Source organism: Mandrillus leucophaeus, unplaced genomic scaffold, assembly GCF_000951045.1.
Source record: "Mandrillus leucophaeus isolate KB7577 unplaced genomic scaffold, Mleu.le_1.0 Scaffold9, whole genome shotgun sequence".
Classification (NCBI taxonomy): Eukaryota; Metazoa; Chordata; class Mammalia; order Primates; family Cercopithecidae; genus Mandrillus; species Mandrillus leucophaeus.
In genome coordinates, this window is record NW_012109807.1 from 1366151 (window position 1) to 1382582 (window position 16432).

Below are 16432 nucleotides of genomic sequence, written 5' to 3' on the forward strand. Positions count from 1 at the left end.
GGAGGGAGGAAGGAAGGAAAGAAGGAAGGAAGGAAGGAAAGAAGGAAGGAGAAAGAGAGAGAGGGAGGGAGGAAGAAAGGAAGGAAAGAAAAAGAAAGAGAGGGAGGGAGGAAGGAAGGAAAGAAGGAAGGAAGGAAGGAAGGAAAGAGGGAAGGAAAGAGAAAGAGAGGGAGGGAGGGAGGGAGGAAGAAAGGAAGGAAAGAAAAAGAGAGAGAGGGAGGGAGGAAGGAAGGAAGGAAAGAAAGAAAAAAGAAAGAAAGAAGAAAGAAAAAGAGAAAGAAAAGAAAAAGAAAGAAAGAAAAAGAAAGAAAGAAAGGAAGGAAGGAAGGAAGGAAGAAAAAGGGAGGGAGGGAAAAGGAATGTTAAGAACAAGGAAGGAAAAATGAAGTACGTTTTGGGAATGGCAAATTGTCAGGGTTGGCTGCTATATTTTAAAAAATAGTTAAAAGATGAGGCTGGAGGAGGGGGAGAAACCTTCACATACATATTGGTTATACTTTTTTTTATAGTAGCCTCATGGGGAGACAGTAAAGGCTTCTGGTCAGGAGAATGACAGAATAAGACAACAAGATGAATGTGGCTGGAGACTTAGGTTACTTCCATATTTTGGCTGTTGTAAATCATACTGCAATGAACATGGGAATGCGGATATTACTGACTTCAATTCCTTTGGATATATACCCAGAAGTAGGATTATTAGATCAAATGGTAATTCTATTTTTAACTTTTTGAGGAATCTCTATACTATTTTCCATGATGGCTATACTAATTTACATTCCCACCAACAGTTTGCAAAAGTTCTTTTTCTCTCTATCCTTGCCAACACTTGTTATCTTTTTGATAATAGCTATACTAACGAGTGTGAGGAGATATCTGATTTTGGTTTTAATTTACATTTTAGTGATTACTGATGTTGAGCATATTTTTATTTTTATTATTTATTTATTTATTTTTTGAGACAGAGTCTTGCTCTGTTGCCCAGGCTGGAGTGCAGTGGCTCACTGCAAGCTCCGCCTCCTAGGTTCACGCCATTCTCCTGCCTCAGCCTCCCGAGTAGCTGGGACTACAGGCGCCCGCCACCATGCCCGGCTAATTTTTTGTATTTTTTTAGTAGAGACAGGGTTTCACTGTGTTAGCTGGGATGGCCTCGATCTCCTAACCTCAGGATCCACCCGCCTCGGCCTTCCAAAGTGCTGGGATTATAGGCGTGAGCCACCGCGTCCGGCTGATATTGAGCATATTTTTATATATCTCTTGGCTATTTGTATGGTTTTTTTTTGAAAAATGTCTATTCAGGTTCTTTGCCTATTTTTAATGTAGGTTATTTGTTTTCTTGCTATTGAGCTATTCAACTTCCTCTTGTATTGTGAATATCACCCCATTCACATTCCATGTCCAAATGTTACTGATTTTATGAAGTCTATTTCTGAAACAGTTGCAACTCTCTTGAATATGTACATAATTTTGTTTGTATTTGAACTTCTTGCATACTATTTGTTTATGCTTCACACCCTTTGAGGGCAGGAATGTTGTTTATGCTAGTTTTAAACACTAAAGTTCCCAGCATCAGACACTGCAATTACTAAACTAACAAAAATGATTGCTGGGTGAAGAAGATATCATACTCCTTTGTTTCATATAGCTGGTCTATAAAACTGGGAAAAATCCAGATACTTAATCTTGCTTTTGGTTTTGTATTTCTGTAGTTCAGTATATAGTTTCTGATCTTTGAATCTGATAAATTTGTATACTTTTCTTTTTCTCTGGAAATGAGTTAGTTATTATTGTTGTTGTTGCTGCTGTTGTTATACTTTGGGGATGTTTATAATCTCATGTGTTTGTGGGTGAAGGAGAGTTTCAGTGGGACTCTCTAGGATTTGGAGATATTATCTGAAGTCTTCTGTCATTATTGCCACGGTTTGTTACAACTTTTATTCTCTAAATGCCAGCACTTTTTTTTTTAAGTCTTTAAACCTGTAATCCTGTAAGCTACTTTATATCTTATAGCAACACATAGTGAAATGTTGACTTCTGTCTTTAGGTCTTAATATTTGTCTTCATATTTAAGAGCTGAGTCAAATCTGTGATTCTTACAGCTTCCTGGTAATCTAATGGCAGTTGGTTTTCTAATATTAACTAGATGAATTCAAAAGAATGCTCAGAAACTTGTTCAAAACAGTTAAGTTCCAAACAGCAAAGCTCCAGACTTCTATTTTCAACAAATCTGAATTTTTCTGATACTAAATATTTCACTTTTTTCCCAACTGGGTAAGCCTTATTTGCTATCTCATATCAATTTATAGCTTTGCCTTTCTCAAAGGAGATTCCTAAGAATTTAAACATACATTATAAACATTCTTCTAATCAACTCTTACATCTCTGAGAAGAAATTTGTGGGTAAATATTGTTATTGTTTCTCGTTAAAATATGGGAAATAACAAGGCCACATTTCCATTGCTAGAGCAAAACAAATTAGGTAACATCACTAATTCATCTAAGTAGCATGGACTCCTACACAGTGTAGGCACAAACTAGTTATTCCTTAAGTCCATTCACTAACAAGTATTAACTCTGCCACTCACAATATTCAATGTCTTCTTTCATCCTCCTGTCTTTAAAGATTTCACTATTTACTGGATGGAGGCAGATAGGTAAACAAGTAATCATTTATAACAGACTCTCCAATAAAGCTTCTACTATGAATAAATCAGTCCATAAGAGAGTGCCTAACTTTACTATTACGTTATATGGAAGTAGAAAGATGAATTGAATTTGAAATGATAAATGGAACTTTAAAAGTTTAAAAGGGAAGGGATAAAAGGGTAGTCCTAGCAGAAAATAAAGCATGCACCATGTCTGAAATTGTAAAAATATATGATACGTTTATTTCATTCATTAAAAATAGATACTGACTTACACAGTGTGATTAAGAGCCTTGGGTAATTATGTGATTCCTTTCTTGGAGAAAAAGGAGTTTGCAAAAGAGATAGAAAATGAGTGGCCAGAGAGGTGGAGGGAAAGTGAGGTAGGGGAGTTGCTGTAGGAAGTGAGGGCTTCCACTGAGAGAAGTGCAGGTCATTTCATAAAGCTGGAAATAGGTGTGCATACGAAGCAGTTATTGAAGAAGGCTGGCAGTGGACAGTCATGGAAAAGAGTGTCTAAATCTAAATTACTAAGGGAATTTAGATTTTAGATTCTGATATCAAGGCTTCTTAGCCAGGGTGGGGCCTATAATTATCTCTAAGGCTTTTCAACAATGCCCTCTGATTCAGATTTAATGGTTCCAAAACAGGATATCTACACTTTAAAAACTCCCCAGAAATGAGTCTGTCCTGAGAAGCCATTACCTGGGTTATGAAAGTGAGAAATAGGGTCACAGCTGCATTTGAGGAAGACCCCTCTTCACCCTAGACCATTGACTTAACCCTAGCTGCACAGGACCTCCTGGAGACCTTTCAAACCGATGACACTTGGGATCCACCCCAGACCAAACTACACAAGAAATTCCTCTGTGGAACTTGTGTGTATATTTTTAAGGCTCTCAGGTGATGTTAGTGTTGAGATCCATTAGTATAGGTCACAATAGGGCTGAAACCTGAAGCAGAGAAACCAGTAGGGTTGGTTATTGACAGGAAGGTCCATGGTTCCTAATAAATTTAGGCCCATGAATATACTGTTGGTTTTTTTGTTTGTTTGTTTGTTTGTTTTGAGACGGAGTCTCGCTCTGTCGTCGAGGCTGGAGTGTAGTGGCCGGATCTCAGCTCACTGCAAGCTCCGCCTCCCGGGTTCACGCCATTCTCCTGCCTCAGCCTCCCGAGTAGCTGGGACTACAGGCGCCCGCCACCTCGCCCGGCTAGTTTTTTGTTTTTTTAGTAGAGACGGTCTCTACTAATGTTAGCCAGGATGGTCTCGATCTCCTGACCTGGTGATCCGCCCGTCTCGGCCTCCCAAAGTGCTGGTATTACAGACTTGAGCCACCGCGCCCGGCTCCTGAGTATACTGTTCAAGGAGAAGTCACCATGTTTACAAACATGTAAAGTAAGGTTTTGCTTAAAGAGTTCTTTCTACTAAGGGGAAGTCCTGAAGCCTCCTACAGTTTCCTAGATGGCAGCACCTGTTTCCTGTCTCCTGTAAATAAAAGCTACCATCTTCTTCCCAGGCACACCAGCTGGAGAAAGATAAAAAGAATCTGAGATAAATTCTAAGGGTTCTAACAAATAAAAAATGAAACCCATAGTGAAATAATAACTTTCTCTTTATTTCGAAGTTAAGAAATCTGGGGACGGGGAATTGATGTGGAAGAACTCACTTTTATTTCATGCCTGCAATTTTCCAGGGATAGAACAGTTCTGGAGCACAAGAAAACAAAATGTGTGATGAGGGGCACACAGTACATTTCCTTTCACAGGAATTTCTGCTTATTCTGGGGCTGGTGGCTTTTTAAAGTGTCCTGACTGGCACACATGTGATCTCTCCCATACCGTCTCTCCAGTCCCCAGCTCTCTTGATGGGAGAGCTAGGATGGTCCTAGCAAAAAGATCGGAGGTGTTCAAGAAAATGTGGGATGCTAAAAGCAGACTTCCAAGCCTGTCTTTTCCTCCATGAGTCTCACGCTGAACCTGTTTTCGGAGGAAATGAACTAGAAGTGCTAAGAAAGCAGTCATCCTCGCCGGGCGCGGTGGCTCACGCCTGTAATCCCAGCACTTTGGGAGGCCGAGACGGGCGGATCACGAGGTCAGGAGATCGAGACCATCCTGGCTAACATGGTGAAACCCCGTCTCTACTAAAAAAACAAAAAACTAGCCGGGCGAGGTGGTGGGTGCCTGTAGTCCCAGCTACTCGGGAGGCTGAGGCAGGAGAATGGCGTGAACCCAGGAGGCGGAGCTTGCAGTGAGCTGAGATCTGGCCACTGCACTCCAGCCTGGGCGACAGAGCGAGACTCCATCTCAAAAAAAAAAAAAAAAAAGAAAGCGGTCATCCTCAAGCTATCCCTTTCTCCTCTGCTTGTTTTGGTGTAGGAGAAAAGCTTCAAAGAATCCAAGATAACTTGGAGTAATAAGCAGTAGTAGAATTCAGGAGCACAGGGGATGCTGGAGAAAGCAGCAGGATTACATGTCACCCTTGTTATGAGGAGTGTCAGGGCTCCCTAGCAAGTCAACTGTTTTTCTCTAAGAGGTATTGCTCTGAAGGATGGACAGCAGTGTTGGGCCTGCCAGAGGGAACCCTGCAGTTCCTGCTGGACTGGGTGGCAGCTCTTGTTTCCAGTGATGACTGTAATGGCATTCATTACCCATCCCACTTTCTTTTTTTTTAATTAAACTAAAAATAAATTAAACTTAAAATAAATGTAATTCTACATGCAGTTATAAGACATATTACAGAGAGATCCAGGAGACAATTACTCCATTTCCCTGAATAACATCTTGCAAAATTACACTACAGTATCACAATCATGATACTGACATTGATTGTCAAGATAGTCAACAGTTCTGGCATCACAAAGATCCCTGTGTTGCCATTTTCTGATCTACCCTCATACCACCCCGCCCCTAACTCCGTTCACTTTGTCTATGATTTTCTGATTTCAAGAATATTGTGTGAATACAATCAGGCAGTATGTAACCTTTTGTAATAGTTTTTTTCCCCACTCAGTGTAAATCCTTAGAGGGTCATCCAAAATAATTGTTTGTATCAAGAATTTGTTCTGTTTTTATCATTGAGTAGAATTCCAAGGTATAGATGTACCACAGTTTGTTGAACCAGTCACTTGTTAAGCGACTAGAGCTTCTATGAACATTTGTGTTTAAGTTTTGTAGAACACAAATGTTGATTTCTTTGGAATGAATTGCTCAAGAATGTAATTGTTGGGTTTTATGGTAGTTGAATATTTAGTTTTATAAGAAAATGCTAAGTGGGTTCCCAGAGTGGCTATCCCATTCTACATTCTCACAAGTAATGTGTAAGTGATCCAGTTTCTCAGCAACCTTGCTAATATTTGGTATTGTCACTAGTTTTTATTTTAGCCACTTTGATAGGTGTATAGTGTATAGTGTGGTTTTAATGTGCAATTTCTTAATGGTTAAGGATGTTGAGTATATTTTTATGTGCTTGTGTGCCATCTATATATACTTTTTTGTTCATTATTATATTATGTTAAAGTTTATGTCATTTTTAATTACACATAATAACTGTATATATTTATGGGGTACCATGTGATGTTGCATCATTTAATATATACATTGTGGAATGATTAATCAAGCTAATCAACATATCCATCACTTCACATATTATTATTGTTGTGAGAACTTTTAAAATCCACTCTTTCAGCAATTTAGAAATATACAATACATTAACTATAGTCACTGTGTGGTGCAATAGATCTCTAAAATTTATTCCTCCCATCTAAATAAAACTTTATACACAAAGATTAAGACCAGCATCTCCCCATTGTCTCCCCACACAGCCCAGCCCATGGTAACCAACGTTCTACTCTCCACTTCTCTGAGTTCTATCTTTTTTTATATTCTACATGTACATGAGATCATGCAGTATTGGTCTGTCTGTGCCTACTTTATTTCAGTTAGCATAGTGTCCTCCAGGTTCATCCACGTTGGCATAAATAAGACAACTTCCTTCTTTGTAAAAGCTGAATTGTATTCTACGGTATATATATACACACCACATTTCTTTATCCATTCATCTGTTGATGGACACTTAGATTGCTGCCATATCTTGGCTATTATGAATAATGGCGCAATGAAGATGAGAGTACAGATAACTCTTTGACATACTGACTTCAGTTCCCTTGGATATATACCCAGATCTGGATATACATAGAGATGTATCCAAAAGTATATCGAAAAATAGAATGGAAATTCTGTTTTTAGTTTTTAGAAGAATCTCCTATGTCTTTTTCCTATGGCTGTACTAGTTTGCCTCCTTAGCAACAGTGTACAAGGGTTCTCTTTTCTCCACATCCTTATCAACACTGATTACCTTTTGCCTTTTTGATAGTAGCTATTCTAATAGGTATGAGGTGATATCTCATTGTGGCTTTAATTTGCATTTTCCTGATGATTAGTGCCTTTTTCATATATCTACTGGTATGTTTTCTTTTCGGGAATGTGTTTTCAAGTCATTTACTCTTTTTTTTTTTTTTTTTGAGACGGAGTCTCGCTGTGTCTCCCAGGCTGGAGTGCGGTGGCCTGATCTCGGCTCACTGCAAGCTCCGCCTCCCGGATTCCCGCCATTCTCCTGCCTCAGCCTCCCGAGTAGCTGGGACTACAGGCACCCGCAACCACGCCCGGCTAATTTTTTGTATTTTTAGTAGAGACGGGGTTTCACCGTGATCTCGATCTCCTGACCTTGTGATCCGCCCGCCTCGGCCTCCCAAAGTGCTGGCGTGAGCCACCGCGCCCGACCCATTTACTCATTTTTTAATTGAGTTCATTGTTTTCTTACTATTGGGTTGTTTGAGTTCCTTATGTATTTTGGATATTAGCTCCTTGTCAGATTTATGGGTTGCAAATATTTTCTCCTAATCGATGGGTTGTATCTTCACTCTGTTAATTGTATAGATTGCTGTGCAGAAGCTTTTAAGTTTGATATATGTATGTCCTTTTTTGTGAAATGGTGGTTCATGTCCTTTGTCCATTTTTTAATTGGATTTATTTTTACTGTTGTGTAATGAGTTCTTTATGTATTCTAGATACTAGTCCTTTGTCAGACGCATGATTTGCACATATTTTCTCGTAGTAACTTTTTTGTCTGAACATTTTTAATTTTGATGAGGTGCAATTTATCATTTTTCCTTTTTAATCATGTTCTTGGTTTCAAGTCTAAGAACTATTTCCTTAGTCACAGATTTCCAAATTTTTCCTATAAATTTTTTCCTGAAAGTTTTACAGTATTACGTGTTTATGTCTCCATTTTGAGTTAATTTTTGTTTAAAGTATATGGTGCCTGTGGATGTCCAGTGACTTTCATATTATTTGTTGAAAAGGCTATCTTTTGCATATTGGATTGCTTTTGCAACTTTGCTCCATTCTGGATGAAACAGTCTGGTGGATCAAAAAATAAAGTGTGTGATCAAGGAAGCACACAATAGGGTTCCTCTCTTATTTTCCTGGGACTGTTTAGGTATATTTATGTGAGTCATTTTTGAGTACTTGTTCTGTTCCACTGATCTGTGTATCTATCTTCTTATCAATACCATACAGTTTGATTACTGCAGCTATGTAGTTAGCCTTAATGTTGAGTACAGTGTTTCCTCTCACTTTGTTCTTCTTTTTCAAGTTAGTTTTAGTTATTCTGGAGTTTGTTTCTTTCCATAAATTTTAAAATATGCTTGTCTACATCAACAGATGGAAACTTTCTGAGTTTTTGATAGAAGTTACATTAAATCTATACTCAATTTGAGAAGAAAAGACATCTTTATTATGTTAAGTCTTCCAATCTATTAACACAGTGTGTATTTCCATTTATTGAGGTCTTTGATTGTTTTCATTGGACTTTGTAATTTTCAGCATATAAGTTTTGTGCATATTTTGTAAAGTTTATATTGACATATTTCATTTCCTTTGGAGTTGTTGTAGTTGTTATGGTTTTTGATTTAAGGTTTGACATGTTCATTCTTAATATATAGAAATGCAATTTTTTTTTTGCTATAGAATTTGTATCCTGTGACTTTGATAAACATACTTATTAGTTCTAAGAGGTTTTTTTAATATAGTCCCTGAAATTTTTAAGTAGATTATCATGCCATCTGCAAATAAAGACAGTACTTTTTCTTCCTTTACAATTGGTATTTTTTTTTTCTTTATTGAAGTGGGCAGAACTTCCAATTCTGTGTTAAATAAGAGTGGTGATATTAGGGAATAGCATTCAGTTCTGGGGTTTCTAACAAGTTCTCCTTCCTTTATCCACCTTTACAAGTTCACTTTTGATTTCATCTTGTGCTATTCCCAGGGGTTATATTTGTACTGACAGGGGAAAGGAAAAGAGCCACGAGAAATAAATCTGCTCCATCTCATATGAACAGGAAGTCAAATGGTTTATTTGAAAAGTCTTTATTAATGCTTCTTTTTCATGTCCAGTTAACACATTAGTTAGCAAAGGGTCAATTGAATGCTGTTCCCCAAATAAGTATGTTGTTAGCTATAGATGTTTTGTAGCTATTCTTTGTTAAAATAGTTTTCTCTATTCCTAACTTAATTAGAGATTTTATCATGAATGGGTTTTGGGTTTTGTCAAATACTTTTTCAGCACTGATGGATATGATCAATTGCAGTTTCTTTTCTAGCCTATTGGTAAGGTTGATTACATTGATTGATTTCAGATGTTGAACTAGTCTTGTATACCTGAAATAAATCTCATTTAATCATGGTGTAAAATTCATTTTATACCTTGTTAGGTTTGACTTGTTAATGTTTTGTTGAGGATTGTTTGTGTGTAATTTTATGAGAGATATTGGTCAGTAGTTTTCTTTTATTGCTGTGTTTTTCTAGTTTGGGTTTCAAGGTAATACTGGCCTCGTAAAATGAGTTGGGAATTACGCCCTCTGATTCCGTTTTTTGGCAAGAAAATGTACAAAATGGTTTTAATTTTTTTTTAAATGTTTGGCAGAATTCTCCAGTGATACCATTGGATCTTAAAGTTTTCCTTTGACAGCTTTTAAATTACAAATTCTATTTATGTAATGGTTATAGAACTATTCAGATTATTTTCATCCTTCTGGAGTTTTGGTTGTTTGAAGTTTTTGAGGAATTGGTCTATGTCTTCTAGTTGTCACATTTATGATCATACACGAAGTTGTCTATATTTCCTTGTAATTCTTTTATTGCCTGTAAGATCATTAGTAATATTTGCTGTTTAATTCCTGATATTAGTGATTGCTGTTTTTTCTTTACCTTTGACAGTCTTGTTGAAGTTTTATCAATTTTAGTGGTTCTTTCTAATGACTAGGTATTTGTTTCATTTATTATCTCAATTGTTTCCCTGGTTTTAATTTCACTGATTTCTATTGTTATCTCTATTATTTCCTTCCTTCTGTTTGCTTTAGGTTTATTTTGCCTTTCTTTTTCTAGTTTCCTGACATAAGAACTTAGATTATTGATTTGTGACCTCTCTTTCCTACTGTTAGCTATCAATTTGCCTATTAGCACTGCTTTGTTTGCATCCCGTATACTTTGATATATTACATTTTTTCTTTTCATTCGGGTCTATGAATATTTTATTTCCTTTGAGATGATAAAGCTTTGCAGGCTGGGTCATTTGTTGTAGGGAGATCCCCTTTGCCAGCCAAACCAGCGCCTTGTTTTCTCTAGGTAGCAGAGGGGAGCCCCCTTCATAAGAGAACAAAGATGCTTCCTGGACCAGGTGCTTGTTGTGGCCGGATTACCCTTGCTGGAATGTCCCACCTGCCAGGTGTCTCTCTCGGGGGGAAAAAGAGCCTCAGTCTTGGTGTGCTTCTTATTTTTAGCAGGGTCTGCAATAGATCCTCTCTCCTGTGCTGCCCGACTCACCTGTGTTGTCAGTGAGACTCTAGTTCAATTCTCCAGAGGAATGAGCATACCTAGACTGCCTCTGTTGCTAGTCTAGAGTTGGGAGATGCCAGACCTGGTTTCCTTTCTGCTGTTGAGTGGGTGGTCCCAAGACACTCTGCCACTATGTGGTCCCTCTAGTTCTGGGGTTTCTGACAAGTTCTCTTTCCTCTATCCACCTTTGCAAGTTCACTTTTGATTTCATCTTGTGCTATTCCCAGGGGTTATAGTTGTACTCACAGGGGAAAGGAAAAGAGCCATGAGAAATGAATCTGCTCCATCTCATATGAACAGGAAGTCAAATAGTTTATTTTAAAAGTCTTTATTAATGCTTCTTTTTCATGTCCAGTTAACATATTAGTTAGCAAATGGTCAATTGAGTTGTGCAATCAATAGCAGTCACAAATATTATGATCACAGACCTGTATCATCAGCCAAGTGTTTGTCAATATGTGCTACAATGATTTCCTCACTCACACAATGCCACATGGAAACATGCAGAATGCTGTGAGATTTAAGGACTGGAAGAAAACCGGCTGCTACCGGAACTCTTCAGCCAAAGACAATGAGACGATCCTCCTTTCTTAATGGACACTTCCCCTAACTGCATGTTGCAGTTTTCAAGTAGATAAAAGAGACATTTATTCTGTGAATAGGGCAGGGATAAATGTTTCAGTTTCAAATAAAAAAAAAAAATCACCAAAGGGTCATGTTAATTTAACAGAACGTGGTTCTTTTGTTTTGAATATCCCCTAGGTTTATTGGAATATAGAGTGATTTATTCAGACCAACCAAGGATTATAAGCAATTACACACCAGGACATATTTTGGAAAAATATTCTGAGTGATTTTGCTTAATTCTGGGCCGTATCAATTCATCAAAGTGGTAATTCATCTAAAATGCTAAAATTATTATAAAATTCTACGCTTGGCACACTAGTAACTGCAAGAAAAAGAAGAAAAGAAATCTTGCTTTCAGGACTAGCTCTACTCAAAGAGATTTTACAAACACCAATGAAAAAGAGCCTATGATACAGGACAGCACATAATTAAGTTTCCATGATTAGGAAGAAAAATTACTGCAGGGATTCAGAAGAGAGTGATTGCTGTGAATTGGACTGGCAAGTGAAAGTTTGAGGGATGTTCAGGATAGGTGTGATGGGGTGGGTGGGAGGTGCACACCGTTAATACAGCATGAAAGTCAAAATAGGCAAATGATTGGTAGAGGGCAGGCTGTCAGCCAGTCTAGCTGGAGGAGTGAACTGGTTTTAGTAGGGAATTTAGCTGAGGCCAGGTTCTGCAAGACTTGAATGTCAGACTGAGAAGATCTCTGTTTTCTGAGAACACAGGGGACTTTGCAATGTTTTGAACTGATAGTTGGTGCAAGCAAATACTGAGTAGGTGAGCATCAGTTTGCAGAGAGTCACGGTTGGGAGTAGATAAGGATGTGTGTGTGTGTGTGTGTGTGTGTGTGTGTGTGTGTGTGTGAGAGGGAATCATTTAACATCATGTTTATTTATTTTCCGTGGTTTGGTATCGAAGTTCACAGTAAACTGCTCTCTTCAATATTGCTTTCAGTATGATTTCAGTTTATCCATGTGCTGTTGAAAGTAAATAATATGAAGGTCAAAACTGTAAAATTAGTGGTTTCACTGTGACCTTGTTACGTGGCCCTGACCAATATCCACTTTTCCAAGGCTCAACTGAATATATGGGAAGAGAGCGAAAATAATCAAAGAACACTCCAAAGTGTCTACTCTGGTGGATTGGGACAAAGTGACAAATGCACTAGTTTTAAAACATTTTGTGATTTTTATATTCATAAAAAGAGTCGGCATGCTACCTAAAACAATAGGCTACCTAAAATAATGAGTAACATGCTTTATAAATCAAAGAACATAGATAAAAATCCTTTACCATACAGGATTATTAAGCATATACTGCCTGTTTGAGAGAAAAAAACAGACAAGTGATGTATTTGGATGAGAAATAAAAGCAGGTGTTATAACTCAACAGTGAGATCATCTCCCAAACTAACATGAAGCTGGCTTTTGATTGAAGAGCTGACTACCCTCATGTGATTCCCCTGTACTAATGAGTGCCGACCAGTTGCACATAAGTTAGGACTCAAGTCTGACCTAACAGAGTTAGGCAAGGCTGTAAGACTCTGGGAGAAGCATATTGAATAAAATGCAGTGTAATTTAATAATTGTATGTCTTATTACATTATTGCTCGAGTAATAATTTTCAATCCAATAACATAACGATTATCATCCTTTGTGTACTCCTATGTTGTGACAGTGACATAAAATAGTAAAGGAGACTTGAATAAATGTTTTTTGAATGGAAACAAATAAATGAGTGAATCATGAAAATCTGCGCTCTATTTCTTCTTCAGAGAAGCTGACATAGGAGGAGAAGCACAGCAAAGAAGGCAATCCATGGAAACGGCCAGGGAAAGTCGGCTCGTCTTCATTCTGGACTTAGATCAGGCCATCCGAACAACGTTGCTTGTTCTCTGAAAGAATCTTTCATTCTTGGCAGGGAGGACATGAGAGCAAATGTTATGAAAATTCAGTGAGAAACCTCACCTTCTGGAAATTGTATATCTATCTCATTTAAACTCACTTGAGCACTATTACACTCACGTTAGACAAGGACCAGTATGCATGAGATTTAAATGATGAAGCTCTAGGTAACTGCTTTGCAATGCCCATGAACAATAAAATCGTGAGTGTGCATTTTTAAAAATAAGTAGATAATGAGATGTGAAATCATTACAATTATGCTTTTCTAAGTAAAAGCTGCCAACTTGCTGACATCAAAATTGTGCCATCCACAGCTTAAAATAGAGTGGATGCATTTCCTAAAGCCCATCACTTTGCTGTCGCATTCATTTGCCTCTTTAAAATGAAGGGTTTATTTCACCTCTTATAAGTAATTATAGGCTGAGAAGTCCCCGCTCTGTCTCCTACCTACTTCGCCTCTCATGCTTTGGGTTCTGCCACTTCTCCCAGGCAGGCTGATAATGGAGTAGGACAAGGCTTAAAGGATGAAAATCCAGCCAGGGAATGGTGTTCTGGCTTGGGAAGGGCCCTGAGCAATTCAGCTATTAAGATGGCACTCCCTTGTAGTTAAGGTAGCACTCTTTTGTAGTTAAGGTAGCATTCTCTTGTAGTTAAATTTTGGGCAGATTTTCAGGCTCAGTTATACTCAGTGCTCAAGTTGCAAATGATCTTTGATCTACAAACCCATGACTTTTTTCTTTCTGTTAAAGTTGAGGTTTTGGTACAAGCAAAATTACATAGAAGAAACGGCGAGGGAAGACTGAGTGTAACCCTCCCGGTCATTTCCAAACCAATCACAAGTACCCACTTCATGCTGGAAAAGCATTGATAAGTGTTTGGGCAAACCACTGTTCTGGTCCTACAGTGATTCCTGAGCCAGCACTGCACTTAGTTCTTTGTGAGTTTGTTTACCAGCCGTGGACTGAGCACCACTTCCAGCTAAAAATAAAGTGATTGTTTAAAAAAATTTAGCTCCAGCTTTCAACAATTTAGCTGCCTAGTGAGGGAACAGAGAGGATATTAAAATAGTAGCTATTGTAACAGAATAAAGATAGGTGGTGTCAGGTCACAGGGACTGTGAAGGGCAAATCCCCATAGAAGGGCAGAGGAGGTGACTCTGTGAGAGACTCTGTGAACACTTCATAGACTTGGCGAAGTTTCTTCTAGTCTTTGCCTGGAAAACATGTTTTCAATAAGGGGAAGTGAAAAAGAAGGAGCAGAAAAACGAGTCTAAGGATAAATAGGCCTGGAAATATCATGCTTTGGCTTTGGAGGTGATAATGATAATGATCTGTACCAGATGTGGCTCTTACTTTATCCGTAAACATTTCCTCCACCTCTGAACTAACCTGCAACCTCAGAGCAATTTCCACCTCAAGCACCCACTTTTCTCGGCTTGTCTGCCTGAGAGCTTTTTCCTGAGTCACAGGAGCTTGCTGGCCCATTGCTGGGGCATCAAGAAGTGTGTGAGGTTTAATACCCCCAGGGGAAACCCCAGACAAAAAAATGGACACCAGTGGGTAACTACCGACAGGTTCTTTACCTGCCTTCTACACAGAAGGTCCTCAGAAGGGAAAAGGCTAGTGTAGCAGACAGAATAATGGCTCCCAACAAAATCCATGTCCTGTCCAAGATGGTGGCTCATGCCTGTAATCCCAATGCTTTGGGAGGCTGAGGCAGGAACATCACAAGGCCAGGAGTTTGAGACCAGCCTGGGCAACAAAGCGAGGCCTGTCTATACAAAAGAAAATTATAATAACAAAGAAATCCGTGTCCTAATTTCTAGACTCTTTGAATAAAATTTTGATTAAAGTAAGGATTTTGAGATGGGGAGGTTTTCTTGGATTATGTGGGTGGACTCTGTCATCATGAGGATCCTCGGAGGGGAAAGAGAGAGGAAGGAAAGTCAGGGTCAGAGACAGATGTGAAGATGTCACATTGCTGGCTTCAAAGATGGAGATGAAGGCACGGCATGCAGGCTGAAATAAACAATACAACCAATTTTTCTCTAGAGAGCTCAGAAAGGAATGCAGCACAGATGACACCTTGATTTCCCAGGCCCTCGTCACCTCACACCTAAATTATTAAAATAACTTAATTAGTTTCCTGTTGACAGTTTTTCTCTGTTCCAATCCACCCTGCACTGAGTCAACAGGTTACTCCCTCTGAAGCTCCCCGCAGAAACTCTCAATGGCTCTTGTGACATTGCTATCACTTAATGGAGTTGACTGTATCAGATACGGGCTCTGGAGTCTGACGCTTCTTTGTAAATCCTTCTGGCTTCTTAAGCTTTGATGTGTAAAAGATGCTCTCAGGCTTTCCTTTTCTTTTCTTTTTTTTTTTTTTTTAAGGCTGAATAGTATTTCATTGTATAGATGTAGCACATTCTCAACAACATGGGGGAACCTGAAGGACATTATGCTAAGTGAAATAAACCAGACATGGAAGAACAAATACTACATGATACTACTTTACACAAGGAATAAAAAAGAGTCAGACTCAAAGAATGAGAGAGTGAAGCGGTGATGGTCATGGCCTGGGGAGAGGGGCACATGGGGAGATATTAGTCAAAGAGTACTAAGTTTTGATTATACAAGATAAATAAGTCCTAGAGATCTACTGCCCAGCACTGTACCTATGTCAACTATAATGTGTTGTGTGCTTAAAAGTTTGCTAAGAGGGTAGATGTTATGTTATGTATTATCACAGAAGCCGTAATAATAATGAATAAGATGACAGGAGGAAATTTTTGGAGGCGTTGTATGGGTTTATGGCACAGATTGAGGTGATGGCTTCATGTGTGCATACTTATCTCCATACTCATCCAGTTGTACATGTTAAATATCAGCTTTTTGTATGTCAGTTTTCGCTCAGTAAATGCTTTAAAAATGCTTGTAGGCCCTGGACAGCATGTTCAAAAAGCATATTTTAAATCCCTACCCCTATGGTATACTGACCCAATTAATGACCTCCCTGAATCCATGCCTAGATCAGTGCCTTGCATTGTGACTTTGTAGTTACTCGCATTAAAAGGTGGAGTTGAGGCCGGGCGCGGTGGCTCACGCCTGTAATCCCAGCACTTTCGGAGGCCAAGGCAGGCAGATCATGAGGTCAGGAGATCGAGACCATCCTGGCGAATACGGTGAAACCCCGTCTCTACTAAAAATACAAGAAAATTAGCCGGGCGTGGTGGCAGGCACCTGTAGTCCAAGCTTCTTGGGAGGCTGAGGCAGGAGAATGGCGTGAACTCGGGAGGCAGCGGAGCTTGCAGTGAGCCGAGATCGGGCCACTGTACTCCAGCCTGGGCGAGACAGTGAGACTCCA